At 42.4% G+C, this 15,872-nt stretch overlaps 1 long non-coding RNA gene across 8 annotated transcripts in view; it reads left to right on the top strand.

Annotated features, from left to right (window-relative positions):
• Window positions 1–15,872, top strand: part of LOC123787420 (uncharacterized) — a 57,353-nt gene that overhangs the window by 25,362 nt on the left and 16,119 nt on the right. The window lies entirely within an intron of this gene.

Genomic DNA, 15,872 nt, shown 5'->3' with positions numbered 1-15,872 from the left:
TAGGCCGGTGATGGGTAGTAAGGAGGGCACGTATTGCATGGTGCACTGGGTGTTATACACAACTAATGAACCATCGAGCCTTACATCGGAAACCGGGGATGTACTGTATGGTGACTAACATAATATAATAAAAATCATTATAAAAAAATAATAATAAAAAAAAATTAAAAAAAAATAAAGTAGTGGCCTTATGAAGAAATTGTCTAATAGTGCTGATACTAAACCTGGCCTCTGGGCTCTCTAAACAATAGAAATTGATAAGCTGAACAGGAGTTCCAGGCAATGCTTCATTAGGGCTTATTCTCCAGCACAAGGGAGACAGAACAAAGGGAAGAGCCTTTAGGCTGGCTTCCTGAGGAGAGGTCAGGGAGAGTTTTAAAGAAACTTAGGTGGGAAAAGGGTGGCATTGAAGCATGTAGAGGTGGTGATTTCTTGGCATGTGTGCACTTAAAGATCATGTTTCTTTGTGAGTCATATATGTAATTAGCGTGTTACATCTCCACCCCTGGATGTGATTTTTAGTGTTATAATGAGGGAGAAAGTTGGTGAAAGGTCAGCGCTGGGGTCCATCTTGGTGTAGAATGGTTTGGCCTGGTCTTTGCCAGTCTTTATAGTCAGCATCTTCCTTTCAGTAAGCATCTCCCCTCTGCATTGCTCTGCAAGATCTGCTACTCAAGAGGCATAGAGTTTTAGCTTTTCTCCCCCCTCCCTCCTGTTGTGGAGGCAGCCAAGGAACCCTGGATTTAGCAGTTAGGGTTGAGAGGACCTGAGTCCAGCCCCTCCTAGTCTCATTCCCTAGTCTGTGTTGTGACCCTCCTTATGCCTGTGGAGAAGGGGCTGAAGATCTCATCTTCAGAAACTGCTTCCTGCTGAGTGGGGGCTACTGTCCCTGCCCTGCCCTGGAGGGGTCTCACTGACTGTTCTAATGATTTTTAAGGACTGGGGTCCTTCTGTAGTGTTGTAGGTTGGAATACTTGCACCACCATGAGCTTGACTTGGAATTATTAAAGCCTGGAAGACACAAACTTTTCCAGGAGGTTAAAAACCCATGGCCCATAAGGGTCCAAGGAAAGGCAAGAACCAAGTACCATTTGATAGGTACCCTCTAGTGGACTCCCAAGTGGTTTGGGCAGTGGGGTTGTTAAATTTTGTAGCCATGTAGCCTGTTGGAGGATGATGTCAGGCTTTGATCCACCTCTCCAGAAACATTACTGAAGCAACAAGATGTATTTGCAATAGCACCTATTCCCCCTTGTTCAGCCAGTGCATACCCAAGGCTAACCGGTGATCCAAGACCCTTGAAGTCAGAGAATCTAATGATTTTTGTATGAGTTTTAAAATCCTGTCCTGTTTTGGCCACCATCATGGACACAGTGGCTGTAATATTTTGTATGATGGCATTGTTGTAAATTATTTCTCCAGCTAGTCCTGTCAAGGAACCAACCAAGGTGATTATTTTGGTAATCAGTAGACCCACTGCTTGTCTGGATTTTTTGGTGATAGCTAAATTACATAGTTTTTGGGGAGTCCATCCCATTATCCAGCTGTTCAAATAATCATATGTCCATGGGTCTTTTATCATCCCCACAAAGTAACAGGCACTGAGATTATCCATACATGAGCTATTGTCACAGTTTCTCCGGAGCTTACCTCAAGTTGTCTAGATTAGGCCAACAATAAGCATTTGGAGAGATTCAGAACTGCAATTTTATTTCCAAAATGTGTGTTATTGAAACAGAATTTTTCTCTCTCAAATCTCTCTCATTTCCATCAAAGATAGCCAAATAAAGTCTGACCTGTTTAAAAAAACAAGTCCAGTCCTAATAAACATGGCCTAATTATTTACATAAGCACAGCAAGAATAGGGATTGACTATATGAGCTGTTGTTTTGTGGTGTTTTTTTTTTAATCTGCTTTGGTGGTACTTTTTATAAGGAATTTCCAGTTGAACTTGTAATAGCCTCTCAAGGGCAGAATCCAATTACTTGCTGTCACATTTGCCTGCAATACCTGTAGATTTGGGTGAACTCATCTTCTCGAGATCTACAAAATCTGAGTTTTCTGCACTTACCAAAAATTGATATTCTTTGCTCACCTGGTAAGGCTCCTGGGAACTCTGTAAGCAAGGTATCAGGCGAAACTTTCCAAGGGGCTTTATTGGCTCCATAAAGTCGACCTTAATTCCTTAAAGCTGTTTGGTCATATTTGAGTCTATACGTCTCTCTCAAATATGACATTCTAATCAAAGCCTTGGTAGTATAACCAATATTTCCAGTGGTATCGTGTTACAAGGAGAGCAGATTCTTATTGAACTTATGTAAACAATTACAACTGCAATGAAAGAATACTCACTGAGGCTAAATATTCTGGAGGGTTCAGGTAGGGAGAAAACATAAATGTTTCAGTTTGTTTACAAAAGAATATTTTATCAAATATCTGTAAGTAATAGATGTCTTAAGAGAAAAAGTTTCCTTAAGTCTGGAAGAGCAAACATTAGAGAACTAGCAGTGTTTTAAATGAAAGTCATAATAATTGTAAAATCATGTTTTTCAATTCACTTGGTCCCATGTTATTAATTCCTGTTTTGTTTGAATGCACTTTTTCCATTAGTTCCAGAAATTCTTAGTTTTAGGATCTTAAAGATACCACAAATTTGTATTTGCAACGAGTTCTTTTTATGAATCTTTTCGAAGCTGAAACACATTGGCAAGAGCATCAGAACAGTAACTATAAGTGACAAAACTCAGAAATGGACATGGTTAAAAATCTAATGAGAGTTCATTATAATGCAGCTGACAAGAAAATTTGATTATTTGTGTGGTATACAACATTTTAATGATTAGAATTTTAAGTGATGACATTATACCAGAACATATTAAAATTTTAGGAATTTTATATCCTTTCTGGAACAGTTACAGCATTTACTCACATAGTATAGCCTAAGATTTATCACTGTTGGTTTGCCCACACTTCCCATGTAACAACATACCAAATAAGCCGAATTAGTTAAAAAGACTTTATTTAGAATTTGAATTTGGGGGAAATTTGTTAAAAACCTCAGAAGGTTCTAAAGCACATATCTAAATAGGATCATAGATTATTATAAAACTTAATATTTAATTATTTATTCAACCAAGGGGACAACAAAAGATTCCAAAGGCAAATACATAGGGTTATGTAGTTGTTAGCAAAACTTAGCTCCTCTAATGTTGAGAAGATTTAGTTTTCTTAAGTAATCAGGGACCTGATTAAAACAAATAGAGAAACCTTGTTTTTTCTGGGCAGGTAAAGGAAGAAAACTTGGTTTATAATTTATCAAGAGCAGGCCAACAATCCAAGAAGACTTTGCCTTTTTAAGAGAGGGAAAAACAAAATTTCAATCACACAGAGAGATTTTCCTTGCATACAGAGCTGTTTTCCTTATTATTTCTAGTAGTCTCAGTTACATTTATCAGTATTTTTAATGCTTAGAAACCTTAATTTGTAGTAGAAACTAAGTAGTAAGCAGTTGTGAACTGTTACACCTGTATTCTTTAGATTGGTACATTTATGAATGTATTTGATAATTTCTAAAAACGTGTTTCTTCATAGTACGATCTTTTAATAAAGCATAAAACATGTTTACTAATAAGCCCAAATTTATCTTTAGTTTTCCTCTAATAAGACAAAAGTAGGTAATCCTGTGTTTAGTATTTAATGTTTTATTTGGAAAAGACTTAGATATCCAGTGAGTGTGAACCATTTTATCATTTAACCTAGCAAAACTTCAAAGTTTTAGGCTACCAAAGATAGTGAAAGCTGTAAACCTTTTTATATATTTAACTTACTTGTTCTTACGAATTACCCATGTAAACTTCATGTGACAAAGTCAACCATCATTTTAAGTCATTGTTGTTGACAAATTGCAACAGAACACAAATTTAGCTACAAAATTAAGGTAGAATAAAAGCTGATTATCTGTATCATATTTGATGTTGACAACTCTAAAAGACATGTCTATTTTAATTAAATGAACAACCTCGAAATAGCGTTAATGTTGAATATGTTGCACCTGTGTCTACGAAAAAGTCCGTCTGGGCATCTGGCTGGCTCAGAGTGGAATGCTCTTGATCTTGGGGTTGTGAGTTCAAACCACACGTTGGGTGTAGAGATTACTTAAAAATAAAATCTTTTAAAAAAATGTCGGTTTGTTCCCCACTGTCAATTTTATCTGGAGCTCCTGTGGGGAAATCTAAGTGGGCCATTTAAGTCCAGGGGCCCCTTCATGATAACTTGCAAGGTGCTCCAGTTTGAGCCTCATAAGGAGGTAGCCTGACAGCTTGGGGTGCCTTTTGCTCCTTGATAGTGAGGGTAGGAGGGGCAGGAGCTGATGATGCCGGAGGCACCGAGGGTTGGATAGAGCAGCAGGCGGAGGTACAGGAACAGGAGAGGGAGGCAGAGGTGGCAGGGGTCCCCCTGGCAAGGCCAGAGGCAGAGTCAAAGTTGGGCTAACATTTTCCATCTGTTTCCTATCTCTCCCTCCTGTGAAACAGGCATTTTCTGTGGTTGCTTTTCGGCCCTTTTGAGGAGGCAGAGGAGCAGGCAGTGGGTTGGACATTGGTTCTAGTGCTTGTGCTTGGGGCGGTGGATTTAGGACATCCAGTGTCTGCCTATCTTCCTCCTCCTTTTCCTCTCATTCTAACTGTTGGGAAGGAGGTCAGGTGTCTTGTCCATACTTCTCTCTCTGGCCCATCAATTGGGTCCCTTCCCATGAGGCATCTTTATTATGGAGGAGCACCAAAGCCTGAATGTAGGGAATTCCATCTCATTTATTTGATCTCTGACAGTATAGTTGCAAGACGGTGTGATAACAAAGATCCATTTAGTGGCCATCTTTTTACTGAGCTCAAAACATACACAGGCCAAGCAGTGTTAGAATAAAATAGCATTTTCCTTTTAGGTACAGGCTCACAGCTCTAAGTATGCCCATCAGACAGAATTCGCCCTTGCAGGCCGAGATGTGTCCAAACTAAATCCTCCCATCTTTATGCAGATTGCAGAAACAGCTGAGGTACCTCTCAGATTCCCCTCTTTCAAGGAGAGAGGCAGAGTCCGTCCCCACTCATTTCTCTTTGGAGGTGAGTGATTTAGTCTCTCAATTTCTAGCCAGAGAATTTACTCAAGCCTTATATTAAAACATTAATTTGTGGGGGCGCCTGGGTGGCACAGTCGTTAAGCGTCTGCCTTTGGCTCAGGGCATGATCCCAGCATTATGGAATCGAGCCCCACATCAGGCTCCTCCGCTATGAGCCTGCTTCTTCCTCTCCCACTCCTCCTGCTTGTGTTCCCTCTCTCGCTGGCTGTCTATCTCTGTCAAATAAATAAAATCTTAAAAAAATTTTTAAAAATTAAAAAAATAAAGCATTAATTTGTGGGGCGTCTGTGGGGCTCAGTGAAGCTTCTGCCTTCAGCACAGGTCATTATCTCGGGGTCCTGAAGATGGAGCCCCACATTGGGCTCCCTGCTTGGTGGGGTGTCTGCGTCTCCCTCTCCCTCTGCCCCTCCTCCCCACTCATGCTCTCTCTCTCAAATAAATAAAATCTTTAAAACAAAACAAAAAAAAAAACCACATTAATTTGTATAACACCAAATTAAAAGAAATCACCCATCAACACCAACCCCTCTAGGTTTTTCTCACCTAGAGAACATTACCAGTAACCCTCAACAGCTGGAATAGAGGTCAGGCTCATCCACTCAAATTGAGGAGGTCTGGATATCTGAACTCACCCGATACACCTGTGAGGTTCTGAGGGGCCGGAGGGGCACAAACAAAGGGCCTGTGCTGGGTGGCTCAAATGGAGTGGCCCACCGAGCTCCAGAGGACCCCCTAGATGTTCTTAGGTGAGTTGCTCTGATGTCCTGCAGACTATGCCAAGAAGTGTTGATGCAAAATGAACAAACTTTTAAAAAATTTTTAAAGGAAAAAAGTTTTAATTGAGCCCAAGTTAGGACAGCCGCTCTGGATACACAATCTTCACAAAGAAGAGAGTGCTCTGGGGAAGGGAGCAGTTGGTGCAGGGTTATGTGGTTTTATATAAAAATTACAAATTATTACGACAAAGGGCCTTCTAGAAAGTTACAGACTTCATCTTATGGTTTTAGTATGTGCAAGACTGTATGACTTTCATATTATGGGAACCAGAAATGTTTTTTATCTTTATATTTGGAATGCTTTTTGATGATTTTTTTCAAAGATTTTATTTATTTGAGAGAGAGAGAGCAGAAGCAGGGGGAGCAGCAGAGGGAGAGGGAGAAGAGGCTCTCAGCTGAGCCGGGAGCCCGACACGGGGCTCCATCCCGGGACCCTGGGACTATGACCCTAGCCAAAGGCAGATGCTTAACCAATGAGCCACCCAGGTATCCCGGTGATTTTTTCAAATAAAACAGATGTGCAGTGTGTGCTCAGGGCAGGAATAGGGCCCATACTTTGAGGTTTTGTGGAGTCATTTTGTCCTTGGTAAATGTTAAAGTTTAGCTTCCCTGGGAGCCCGTGTATTATTTAAGCAGTCTCGCAGCGATGATGATGAGAGCTAACTGGGTGACAGATTCGACTGGCGAGACAACAAAAAAGCCCACACAGTTTCTGTCCCCACAAATGGGGCCAGAGGATTGAGACTTGCGTTGCACGTGCCCTGCTGCTGTGGTTGAGCCATGCCTGCCTTCGGCCGCGTGTCTGCAGTGGCCCTCTTTGCCTGTTGTGGTCAAGAGTCTGGTCCCAGTGCTGTTAAGGGGCCAGTCCGGGCCTGCCTGGGGCTTGAGTTGGGTCAGACCAGATGCCTGCCAGAACTGGTCGCACTGAACTTCAGGGTGCTCTCCCTGTGTTGTCCCCAGAGAGGCTTTTACTGGTGGGCAGGGCCTGCAGTCAGACCAGATGTCTGTCCTCAGTCTGTCTGTTGGGGTTGCTCTGACCCTGAACTACCAGGCTCTTTGTGCTGCCCACTGTGAGGTTTTTGTTGGTAGGCAGGGCCAGCAGTCAGATCAGATGTCTGCACCCCACCGGCTGCTGCTGCGGCTGCAGTGGAACTGGTGTGTGTGTGCTTATCTTACCCTCTCTCCAGGGCAAGAGTCACTTCGGAGTGGCTGTTGGAGCTGCTTGCACAAGGAGAAGCTTGTGGTGTTGCTTTGCATGGATTCTGCTGAGTGGGGCAGTTGGAGGGGGCAGCCCACGGGAGAATGCGGGGGCGGGATATGGGGTTACATGGTAGGGGGCAAGAGTTTATGTTGGTTCCCACAGCTATCTGTATCTAGGCTGGGATGAGGGGAGAGAGGTGGTGCCCACCAGCTCTTTTGTTCTTGGAGAAGTCTCCTAAAGATCTCTGCCCCTCCAGTGCGTGTTTTGAGATTAGTAAATAATCTTCCCGTGTACCCCAGGCACTTTTCGAACTGCTGCTTCTGTGGTCTATCTCTGAGGGGTTGTTTGTTATGCTGTCTCTTTAAGGACAGGGACTGTTTCCTATCACCCTTGCCTTCCAGCTCTCCCAGAGCCAGCGCACCGATTTTTAAAGTTCCTGGTGTTAAGGCCCTCTGGTTCTCAAAGCCAGGTGTCACGGGGATTTGTCTTCCCAGGGGAGGTCCTGTCTGGGGTCCTGGTGTAGGGTCTGTTCTCGCTTTGTGCTCCTGGTGTCCCTCCCATTTGTGATTAGTCACAGAGGTTGGTTTGGTTTCTGACCGTCTCTGCCCTTCCTACCACTTTGATGTAGCCCCCTTTCTGCAGTTAACTCTGGAGAGCCGTTCTGCCAGTCCTTGGGTCATTTTCTGGCTTAGTTACACGAATGTGGGGGGTGTGTCTGTGGGACAAGGTGAGCTTAGAATCCAACTCCATCTTCCCTGGAGTTTGTGTGTTTCCTTAAGATAGTGGTCCAACTTCATTCTTTTGCAGATGGCTGTCCAATTTTCCCAACACCATTTATTGAAGAGATTGTTTTTCCCCCATTGTATATTCTTGGCTCTTTTTTTTTTTTTTTTGTAAATTAATTGACTGTATATGTGTGGTTTTATTTCTCTGTTCCATTGATCTATGTGTCTGTTTTTATACCAATACCATACTGTTTTGATTACTGTAGCATTGTAACATTGTTGGAAATCAGGGAATATGATTCCACTAGCTTTGTTTTTATTTCTCAAGATTGCTTTGGATATTCAGGGTCTTTTGTGGTTACATACAAAATTTAGGGTTGTTTGTTCTGTTGCTGTGAAAAATACCATTGAAATTTTGATCAGGATTTCATTAAATCTATAGATTGCTTTGGATAGTATGGACATTCCAACAATACTAATTTTTCCATTCCATGTTTTATAGTTGTTAGTGTACAGGTCTGGCACCTCCTTGGTTACATTTATTCCTAGGTATCTTATTCCTTGTGATGCAGTTGTAAATACAATTGTTTTCTTAATTTTTCCTTCTGCTACTTTGTTATTAGTGTATAGAAATGCAACAGATTGGGGCCTGGGTGGCTCAGATGGTTAAGCATCTGCCTTCTGCTCAGGTCATGATCCCAACGTCCTAGGTGCGAGCCCCACATCAGGCTCCCTGCTCAGCAGGGAGTCTGCTTCTCCCTACCCCCTTTCCCCCTCCCTTTGCTCTTGCTCTCTCTCTCAAATGAATAAATAAGAATCTTTAAAAAAAATGCAACACATTTTTCTGTATTGATTTTGTATCCTACAACTTCAGTGAGTTTTTTAGTGTTAACAGTTTTTTTGATGGTGTCTTTAGGATTATCTGTATATAATACCATGTCATCTGCAGATAGTTACAGTTTTACTTCTTCCTTTCTGATTTGGGTGCCTTTTATTTTTCTTGCTTGATTTTTCTGGCTAGGATTTCTAATACCGTATTGAGTAAAAGCGGAGAGAGTGGGCATTCATGTCTTGTTCCTGATGTTAGAGGAAAAGCTTTCAGCTTTTTACCATTAAGTATCATGTTAGTTGTGGGACCATATATGGTTTCTATTATGTTGAGGTACATTCCCTCTATACCCACTTTGTTGAGAGTTTTTTTTGTCATAAATAGATGTTGAATTTTGTCCAGTGCTTTCATCTATTGAGACGATTATATGATTCTCATCATTCATTTTGTTAGTGTGCTGTATCACATTGATTGACTTTGGACGTTGTACCATCCTCGCATCCCTGAAATAAATCCCACTTGACCATAGTGTATGGTCCTTTTAATGTGTTTTTGAATTTTGTTTGCTTACGTTTTATTGAGGATTTTTGCATCTATGTTCATCAAGTATTTTGGCCTGTAATTTTCTTTTCTTGTAGTATAGTCGTTTGGTTTGCTATCAGGGTAATGCTGGCCTCATAAAATGAATTTGGAAGTATTCTTCCTCTTCTGTTTTTTGGAAGAGTTTTAAAAGAGTTTTAAATTTTATTTGGTAGAATTCACCAGGGAACCGCTCTGGTCCTGAACTTTTGTTTATTAGGGGTTTTTGATTACTGCTGCAGTCTCCTTACTAGTAAATTGGTCTGTTTAGATTTTCTGTTTCTTCAGGATTCAATCTTGTAGGTTGTAGATTTCTAGGAATTTATCCATTTCTTCTGGGTTGTACAATTTGTTGGAGTATAATTTTCATAGTATTCTGTTGTTATCCTTTGTGTTTCTGTGGTACCACTTTTTTCTTCGTGTGTCTAAAGATTTGTAAATTTTGTGTATCTTTTCAAAAACCAGCTTAGTTTCATTGACCTTTTTCTTATTTTTTTAAAGATTTATTTATTTATCTGAGAGACAGTGTGAGAGCACACAAGCACACAGAGAGAAGGAGGGAGAAGGAGAAGCAGGCTTTCCGCTGAGCAGGGAGCCTGACCGTGGGGCTCGAACCCAGGACCCTGGGATCATGACCTGAGCCGAAGGCAGATGCTTTACTCACTAAGCCACCCAGGTGCCCCTTCTATTGCTTTTTTAGTCTTTATTTCATTTATCTTTAGCTTTGATCTTTGTTATTTTTTTCTTTTACTAAGTTTGAGCTCTGTTCCTCTTTTTCTGGTTCTTTGGTGTATAAAGTTAGGTGGTTTTTTGGGGGATTTATCTTATTTTTTGAAGTAGGCATTTATTGTTCTGCACTTCCCTCCTAGAACTGCTTTTGCTGCGTCCCAGAAGTTTTGGTATGTTGTGTTTTCATTTGTCCCAAGCAGGTTTTATTTCTCTTTTGCTATTTTTGACACATTGGTGGTTTAGCAGCATGTTGTATAATGTGCACATATTTATGAATTTTCCAGTTTTCTTCTTGTAATAGATTTTTCGTTTTGTCCATGATAGAAAAGATGCTTGAGAGGACTTAAATCTTCTTAAATTTATTAAGACTTGTTTTGTGGCCTAATATGTAATCTGTCCTGGATAATGTTCTTTGTGCGCTTGAGAAGAATGCGTGTTCCTTTGTTTTTGGATGGAATGTTCTGTATATATTTGTTACATCCATCTGTTCTAAAGCATTTTTTAGAGCCAGTGTTTCCTTACTGATTTTCTGTCTGGATGATCTACCCATTGATGAAACTGGGGTATTAAAGCACTGTAGTGTTATTGTATTGCTGGTTATTTCTCTCATTATGTCTATTAATATTTGCTTTATATATTTTGTTGCTACTATTTTCGGGTGCATAAATATTTACAGATGCTATATGCTCTTGGTGGGTGAACCTTTTATCATTATATAATGATCTTCTTTGTCTCTTATTACAACCCTTGTTTTAAGGTCTATATTGTCTGATGTAATTATAGCCACCCAGCCTTCTTCTGGTTTCCATTTGCACGGACTGGCTTTTTCTTTTTTTTTTTTTTTTTTTTTTTTTAAGATTTTATTTATTTATTTGACAGAGAGAGACAGCCAGCGAGAGAGGGAACACAAGCAGGGGGAGTGGGAGAGGAAGAAGCAGGCTCATAGCAGAGGAGCCTGATGTGGGGCTCGATCCCAGAACGCTGGGATCACGCCCTGAGCTGAAGGCAGACGCTTAACCGCTGTGCCACCCAGGCGCCCCATGGACTGGCTTTTTCTAACCCTTCACTTTTAGTCTGTGTGTGTCCTCATATCTGAGGTGAATCTGTTGTAGGTGGCATAAGGATGGGTCTTGTCTTTTACCCATTCAGCCACTTTGTGCCTTTTGATTAAAGAATTTAGTTCTTTTACATTTTTTAAAAAATATTTTACTTATTTGTCAGAGAGAGAGGGCACAAGCAGGGAAAGCTGCAGGCAGGGCAGGCAGAGCAAGCAGAGGGAGAAGCAGGCTCCCTGCTGAGCAAGGAGCCCAATGCTGAATTCGATCCTAGGACCTTGGGATCATCACCTGAGCACCAACGGAGGCACCCAGGCTTCGCTAGTTCTTTTACATTTAAAGTAGTTCTTGATGTGTGCATACTTACTGTCATCTTGTTAATTGTTCTTTGGCTGCTTTGTAGTTCTTCTGTTCCTTTCTTTATTCCCTTATTCTCTTCCCTTGTGATTTGGTGATTTTCTGTCATGGTATGCTTAATTCTTTCTCTGTATCTTTTGTGTATCGACTGTAGGTTTTTGCTTTGTGGTTACCATGAAACTTACACGTAACAACTTAGAACAGTGTAATTTAATTTGATAACAACTTACATGTTTGAATACCTTCTAAAGCTCTACATTTTTAACTGTCCCACCAGTTTTATGTTTTTGTTCACAGTTTAAACCTTTTTGTGTATCCCTCATTAAATTATTATAGTTACAGCTACTTTTACTACTTCTGGGTTTCAACTCTCATACAAGCTTTTTAAGCAATTAATCCACCACCTTTACATTAGATTCTGAATTTCGCTGTATATTTACCTTCACTAATGAGATTTATACTTTCGTGTTTTCCTGTTACTAATTAGCACACTTCTGTTTCAGCTTATAGAAGTCCCTTTAAGCCTTCTTCTAAGTCCAGTGCAGTGGTGGTGAACCCCTTTTTGCTTTTGGTTGTCTGGAAAACTCTTTATTACTCCTTAAATTCTGAATGAAAACACTGCCAGACACCTTATTCTTGGTTGAAAGTTTGGAAGGTTTTTTCCTTTCAGTACTTTGAATACATCCTGGCACTCCCTTCTGGTCTGCAAAGTTTCTCCTGAAAAATCTGCTGATTGTATTACAGGGGAGATCTCTTTAATATAACAAATTGTTTTTCTCTTGATGCTTTTAAAATTCTTTCCTTGTCTTTAACTTTTGGCATTTTAATTATAATGTGTCTTGGTTTGAGTCTCTTCAGGTTCTTATTTGGAAGTCTCAGGGCTTCCTGGATCTGGACGTCTGTTTCCTTCCCCAAGTTAGAGAAATTTTCAGCTAGCTGTTCTCTCTTCAAGCGAGCTTTCTACCCCTTTCTCTTTTCTCCTTCTGGAACCTTGTAATGCAAGTGTTGGTCTGCTTGATGTTGTTTCATAAGTCCTCTAAGCTATCTACTTTTTTACATTGGGTTTTTTGTTTGCTTGGTTTTTTCCTGCTCTGATTGGGTGAATTCCACTGCCCTGTAATCAGCTCATTGATTATATTCTTTAGCTGTCCCGTAGAAGAGGATCTAAGTCAACATCTAGATTCGGGCTGATTGTAAGGCAGACCCCTCAGGCAGCAGCTCTTAAATCGTACAAATATATACAGTCCTGTAGGACTGCAAGCATTAAGTACCGCTGGCTACCTACGCTGGGGACCTTGGAAGTGTCCCCTGAGTGTCAGTCACAAAAATTGGGTGCCAGACAACTATATGATCTCCTTTCTGGGAGATACCAGCAATCTGAAGCAAGGCAGATGGAGTGCACAGGGTGGCGTCTCCTGACTTCTGTCCCAGTACAGCATCTTCGTAGGTCCCTAGATGTGTGTCAGACCAAAAGCCTGCCCCTCGGGCCAGAACTCCAGGACAAGCAAATAGTCCTTTATCACAGAAGGCCCGGTGGGGGGGGGGGGTTTGGGGAGAGGGTGTTGGCCTCAAGTCTGTATTGTGTCCTGGAGTTTGTAGCAGGCCAGAGTTGGCCTCCACTTGTTACACTCCCATGGGCTACAGGAATGCAGATCCTGCTGGCCACCAGAGCTGGGCAGTGAAGGGCCATCCACTAGGTGGTAGCCGCAACAATCAAGGCACCAGGCATAAAAACTGGTACCAGACCTGTATACAAACTGCCCCCTGGGAGAGGCTGCCACTCTGGAAAGGTCTCTGGAAAGGTTTACAGACGGCCCTTCGATGTGTGTTAGAAGCCTGTCCCTCAGACATTGCTGCGGAGATTAGCTCATCGGCCTCTTTCACAGAAAAACTCGGCTCCTTGGACTGTTGCCTCTTGCTATGCTCTGGAAATGGCAGACAGTTAAAAACTGTTTCTCTGTTGGTTACAGTCCTGTGTGACCCGTGCTAGGCAATCTAGAGGTGTCACCTCAGCATCTGCAAAAATCAGGGCACCAGATGAGGGTATGAACTCCTTTCTGGGAGATATGGACAAACTGGAGGGAGGCAGAGAAAGAGCTCCCTGCCCTGAGAGTCCCTCTAGATGTGTGCTAAACCAGAGGCCTGCCCTCAGGCCGACGCTGCCGGACAAGCGCGTGGTCCTTCATCACAGAGAGACTGGGCGTCTGTTTCAGTCTGCGAGCTGTGCAGTGCCCTGGTGGTGGTAGCTGGCCAAGAACTTCTCTCTCTGATTGCTACAGTCCTGTGGGTCCCCAGAATGCAGGCCCTGCTGGCCTCCAGAGCCAGGCGATCACGGGGCGTCCACTAGGTGGCCACTTGTAAAAACTGGGGCGCCAGGTATAAAAACGGTGCCAGATGCACATAAAAACTCCCCTCGGGGAGATTGTGGTGCTCTGGAGCGCAGCAGGGGGACGGCATGAAGGTGGTGTCTAGATTCAAAAGTGTCCACTGGCCTCCATCCTTGGCGAGTTGAAACAAATGTGTGTTAAATGAGATGCCTGCCTCTCAGGCAGATGCTTTAAGAACAGTAAGCCTGTCTGACGTCAAGTCTGGTTGCTTCTATGCTGGGCTGTGGCGTGCAGGGGAGGTCAGGGGCCCGAGCCCAGTCTGAGCCATTTCTCAGTTTGCATGCTAGCCTTTTGGGCCTTGTGGATGCAAACCCTGCTGGCTTTCAAAGCTCTAAGTTTTAGGGGCTCATCTCGCAGGTGTAGGTCTTAAAAGTTGGGCTTCCCGATATAGTGTTCAAAACCCGTCACTCCTCATGGAGAAGCTCTGGATTTTGAATGCTGGAGGTGGGGTTTTCAGCAAGATTGCACCTCTACCTTGCCTGCCCACCTCCGTGTGGGTGGTTTGCCCCATGTTACAAGCCCCTCAGCTTTGGTTTTTGTTTTCAGAGGAAATTGTTCCATATGGTGTGTCGATGGGGGCAAGTGAGTTCAGGATTTGCCTATGTCTCCATCTTGAACTGGCCTTATTCCCTTTTATGGCTAAATTATATTCCATTATATGTATATCCCACATTTTTTGTATCCACTCAGCTGTGGATGGACGTTTAGGTTGTTTGTGCCTCTTGGCTGTTGTGAGTAGTGCTGCTGTGAACATTCATGTGCAAGTATTTGAGTACCTGTTTTCAAGGTTTTGCGGTATATATATGTACATGCTTTGGAGAATTGCTGTTTATATGGTAATGCTGTTTAGTTCTAGCGGAACTGCCCAACTGTTTCAGTAGTGGGTGCACCATTTTACATTCCCACTAGCAGTGGATGAGGGTTCCACTTTCTCCACAGGGTCCTTGCTAACAGTTATTCCCCCCCCCCCCTTTAAGTAAGCTCTATGCCCAACGTGGGGCTTGAACTCACAACCCTGAGATCAAGAGTCCTACGCTCTGCTGACTGAGCCAGCCAGGCGCCCTTCCTTTTTTATTTATAGTCATCCTAGCGGGTGTGAAGTGGTATCTCATTGTGGTTTTGATTTGCATTTTCCTGATGACTAATGTTGTTGAGGATGTTTTTATATACTTTTTGGCCACTTAGAGATCTTCTTCAAAGAAATGTCAATTTAAGTCAGGAAAATCATTTTTACAGTGTTTTCTGACAGGCCTTTTTGTAATTAATTATAAATGCGCCAGAAGTTTTGTAGCCGTAACTTTCTATCAGATTCTAACAGGACTCTTAGAAGAAGCTGTCTTATAATTTTTCCAAGTTTCATTCACATCATAGGAAGGCAACAACTGCTAAAATACAGAGTCCATTGGGGTACATTTGGTTTTGTTATCACATTGGAATCCCTTAAGAACTGTTTTATCCCCATTGGATATCATTAACTGAACAGTTTCTGGTACTGATTATCAGTAAGAACCTTTAGGTGGTGCTCTTTGACTAAAAACATATTCCTCAACCGGTTTAAATACAGTAGGACATGGGCGCCTGGGTGGCTCAGCCGTTAAGTGTCTGCCTTCGGCTCAGGTCGTGATCTCAGGGTCCCGGGACAGAGCCCTGCATTGGGCTCTGTGCTGAATCTGCTTGATTCCCCCTCACCCCCAACTTACACCCATGCTCTCTAAAAAAAGTCTGTGGCATTGTCCCATTTCCTTAGTGAGGTCACAGCTTCCCATACTGTCCAGGAGCGGCCTGCCTGTCCTGCAGCTGGCTCATCATACTCAGCCCTCCCCCAGCCTCAAGCCTCAGGTCTACCTTCTCTGCTCTCCTGCCCTTCAACATCCTAATTTCCCTTTGATCATTTACTCACCTCCTAGCCCCTACTTTTGGTCAAAGGTTACACTTGCTTTTATTCTACCTTCAGAATTGAGGTCATCCCTGGACACAATTGCCCTTGCCAACTCTAAATCCATACCCTCCAACCTTTTAAAGTCTGATGGCCTTTTCTCACTCCTCCCTAATACTTAGTACCCTGCCCCTAACTTTTATTTCTCACCACAAGGGGACCCC

This window comes from Ursus americanus, chromosome 19 (assembly GCF_024610735.1).
Source record: "Ursus americanus isolate L20-20 chromosome 19, mUrsAme1.1.p, whole genome shotgun sequence".
Classification (NCBI taxonomy): Eukaryota; Metazoa; Chordata; class Mammalia; order Carnivora; family Ursidae; genus Ursus; species Ursus americanus.
This window is presented reverse-complemented; position numbering and strand designations above follow the sequence as displayed.